Genomic DNA, 4,639 nt, shown 5'->3' with positions numbered 1-4,639 from the left:
TGAGTGTTATCTAAGGTTCTCTTTGTGCTTTCTCAAGAATCAGTCATCTTTGCAAACATTATCATTCTTGCTTCTTTTATTTGAGCTTTGGTGTTTGATGGCATCAGTTTAATAATGAAGTATGACAATTGGATGTGGGTCTATTTTGGGGATAGGTGCTACAGTTTTCCAACAGAAACCCCAGGTAGAGGCTAGAAAGGTCTCACAAATGTGTACACATGCACCTGGGCACACTCACCCCATTCTGGCAGCCTACTCAATTTAAAGACCTGTCTTGTTTTAACTGTCTGTGTAGACAGAAGCCCCTGCACCACAGCCTGATGCCAGAGGGCTTACACATAAACCCTGCTTGACTTGGAAATCAAACAGGGGTGAAAAGAGTTCAGCCTTTCTCATGTTGAGGGCTGAGGCTTGCCACAAGACAAGCCTAGACTAATAAGGTCTGGAACCGCTTTATCTAGTTAATAGCAGCCTTTGACACAAGGAGAGGCTGTGCTTTTATGCTACATGTGTGTCTTTAGGTAGTGCCACTTTGAAAGCAAACACTGGAGATCTTCATCTATGTGCTAATGGGTGTAATAAATGTGGAGCAGAAGGGAAGCCATTCCTTCCACAGAGTCAGTGCCACCAAAAGGGTGTGGGGACAAGCAGGGAGTGATGATAGACCCCTTACTGATGGCTATTTTGCCAAAGGTGCCATCTGTGCTTATGTTTGACTTCTGATGTGCATCTGACGTCAAGAATCACCCTTCAGAGTCTGTCTCGTCTGCTCTCGCTCCCTGTGTTGCATTATCTGCTTGCTCAAGGGATCTCAGAATGTTCAGAAAAGTCCCCATGAGCTGGGCTGTTTCTCTGTAATCTATGACACTTGGAGGAAAAGGAGAATTTGAATGTGAATTTAACTGATTACTGCAGATGGTCCAAAATTCTCATGAACACCAAACCTGCAAAACAAGGCTTCCCTGAAGTTTCACTCACAAAATGCACAAAGAATTACAATGTCTGGCAGTAAACGCCAATTGCATCTGGCTGGTGTTTATCTAGTGCCCGCTGTGTGGGAAGTACTGAACCAGAAAGCATAAGACGTGGTTATGTGTAGTCCCTAAGCTGAACAATCTTAGATTCATATAGAACACAGTAAGCCAGAAATAACAACTGTAACATGGAAAGAATGGGAGAAAGTGATTAGAAAGTTATTACTCAAGAATATTTTAAACAGCACTTTGGAGAAGTGGCTGAGAAGTTAAAAATGCTTCTGCTGTTCAGGGGCACCTGAGTTTGGCTTCCAGCATCCACAAATGGGGCTCACAACAGCTGAAAACTCCAGCCCCAGGGAAACCAATACCCTCTTCTGGTCTTATCTGGTATGTGTGAATACACATGCACATATACACAAATAATAAAGAAAATTTTATATAGTATAGGTAGATAGATAGATGATAGATAGATGATTGATAGATAGATGATAGATAGATAGATAGATAGATAGATAGATACATAGATAGATGATAGATAGATAGATAGATACATAGATAGATAGACAGACAGACAGACAGATGGACAGACACATATATAGTACTCATATGTGTCTCTTCTATTTTATAAAGTGCTTATTGCACTTTTATATGGAAGGCTATCTGAGATTGTTAGACTTATATGTCCACACACATCTACACATGGCCGATGTCTGCTCCCAGCCATATCCACAGGCTAGGTCCTGTGTTAGGCTTCATTACCAAGATGCCCTGTCTGCTTCTGGTGTCAGCTCGCAGCTTGGGAGTGTGTGACCGTGGGCTGTTGCTCACTCCTTCTGTCTTGTCCCCCGTGCTACAAAGGTCTAATGTGAGAATCCAAGCTCATCAGTCCTCTGCCCTTGCTTCTAATCGGGAAACTCCAGTATTTAAATGCCCATCCATCAACAATAAAAGCCTTCCCCTCCTGTCTCTAGTCCACTCTTCTGTCTTCTTTATTTCCCTGGCTCTCTCCTTTTAGGAGCTATTGCGGTGCAGAGGAGGCTGCCCACACCCCGTGCCCGTCCTGCATTCTTCTTCTCTTCATTTCGAGTTCTGTGAATGAGAATAATTATTCCCCTCCCACAGCAGAACTATGCACAAACAATGCAATTAGCTTTCTCTTTTCTATTCTAGTTCAGAAGACATTAAGAGCCTCAGAGGCATACCTGTACCTGTACATGCACACACACACACACACACACACACACACACACACACACATATCTATATAAGCACATACTCACACACACAGATACACATACACACTCCCAGGACTCCCACACTCTCACACACACACACATATACACACTCACACACACACACACACACACATACTCTCACACAGATACCTATACACATACTCAAATGACTCACGCACTCACACAAACATGCACACACTCACACACATACCCACACACAGTCACACACATACTTGTATGACTCACACTACACACAAACACATACCAAAAACCACATATACACACATACCAATAAACACAAGCACACACTCCCGTACTCACTCATATTCACACACACACACATACACACACTGACATACATATAATGGAATACACAAACATAGTCACACATTAATATACATGTATACACACACACACACATACACACACTCAAACACTCACAGTTAAGACAAAATGCTCCAAATAGGGCTCACTTTGCCACATTTCAAGTTTCTTAAAGTTCCTTTTGTGCATGTGTTCAGTTGGCCATGGGCTTTTCACATGATTATCAATTCAGATTTTAACAATGGATATCTCTAATACATTTACGGTCCATCAAAAAAGTGCTTCAAGGACCTAGAGAGATGGCCTGGTGGTGTGGAACATGTACCACTCTTGTAGAGGATTCAAATCCAATTTCTAGCACATGGTCAAGCAGCACGCAGCCTCCTAGGACTCCTGCTCTAGAGAACTCAATGCCCTCTTCTGGCCTGTGGACAACCTCGTCATTTGCCTGTGCCACCCACCAACAGACACAGTCTTTCAAATCTCTTCTTAAAGTGGTTCAATCCTTCATTTTATTTTATATATTTCACAGAAACATTAAGAGCATTCACACCAGCAGGCATTTATTCCTACGAAGCTGGGAGTCTCCTTAAGTCCCGGATAATGTTGCTGCTAAACTCAGGAACGAGGAACAGAACCTAGAAAACTTGTGCGGAACTCCTGCCCCAGAGTCAAATTGTGCCGCAGCGGCCCCACCCTATCTTCTTCCCAGCCTGTCTGTCTACACCAACTGCTCCAAAGCCCACTGCAAGTGCTACCAGCACAAAGCACAAACTCCCAGCTGAAACAAAACAACAGAACAAACACAAATCACATTCCAGTAAAATACTTAAACTGGAGGGGCTTCCCAAGGTCTGTGTTGCCTTGGACATAGTGTCATGAGGTTTCCTGCCCGGGGCAGGACTCAGTCAGTCGTCCTCTCTGGAAGTCTCTGGCACCTTCCGTCAGTGTGAGCCTCCCTGGCCAACTCCATGCTCTCATTTCAATGGGTTCTGAATCCGAATACTGTGCACACAGCAGACCATTGGAGCAGCATTTTCCTCTGCTTCTAAACTGCAGTGGGTTTGGGAGCAAAACTGTCAGGAATAAGAGAATGAAGAAGAAATGCCACACCCTGCCTTTCAGAGAGCTGCTGCATTGACAGAGGCAGCCTATAGTGAGGGGGGGGAGGACTGACATTTGCATGGTTCCCACCTCACCTGCGCCCTGGGGTGAGAGGTATAATTAGGGAGCCTCTATTCAGTGAACAAAGGCCTGTCACCATGAAGGGAATCCCAAGCTAGTCCTCACCTCCCACCGCCAGAGAAGAGAAAGCAGAAGGATTTTCCTGCTGGTGGATGGGAGGACAGCCCCCAGCCTAGAGAACAACTGTGTCTCTTCAAGCTCAACACTTGAGGGACTCCTCTGACCAATGAGCTTGTCTATACGCCAGGAGAGAATTCGGTGAAGGTCTCTTTTCTCGTCTGTCTGCCGATGCTTCAGACTCCTGGACAAGCAGAGATGGCTGGGAGTCACACAATGCACATTTGCAAACTGTTCTATGCATTAGTTCATTCTGTTTCTATTAGAACACTCAAGGCAAAAAGATAAAAAATAAACAAAAACAAAATAAATAAAACAAAAAACACATGGAGAACTTACTATAGGGTTGCATTTATATTTTTCATCTTTGTAAATTTAAGTTTTAAAAATGATGACTCTTTTCCAACTCAAGGGAAATCTTGGCTATATATGCATGTCCCGTGTAGTCTAAGAATCTGAACAAGCCATATTCGGGTGGGAGTTTGTCATTGCTCTGAATTGCAATGGCTTCTAATTGCACGCTGGCCAAGTTTCCCATTCAATGCAGATTAGTATAGCATAAGCAAAAGAAAAATGTGAAATTCGGAACTTCTTAGGGAGGGAGGAAAGTATACAGAAACAGTGTTCTTCAAACAGATACTGTCTTCTGACTGCTTCAAGCTGTCCCAGATGAATCACAATGCCAACGACCTTCAAAGGCAGGGAAGCACAAAGTTCTTACCCAGTCAGCCTTTCCGTGTTCCTGGTCCTAAAACAGGAAACTTACAATTCCCAGCACACCACTCTCATTTTGTTTTAAGA

The sequence above is a fragment of the Micromys minutus genome (genome assembly GCF_963924665.1).
Source record: "Micromys minutus genome assembly, chromosome: 20".
NCBI classification, from domain to species: domain Eukaryota; kingdom Metazoa; phylum Chordata; class Mammalia; order Rodentia; family Muridae; genus Micromys; species Micromys minutus.
Note: the sequence above shows the minus strand (reverse complement) of the source record.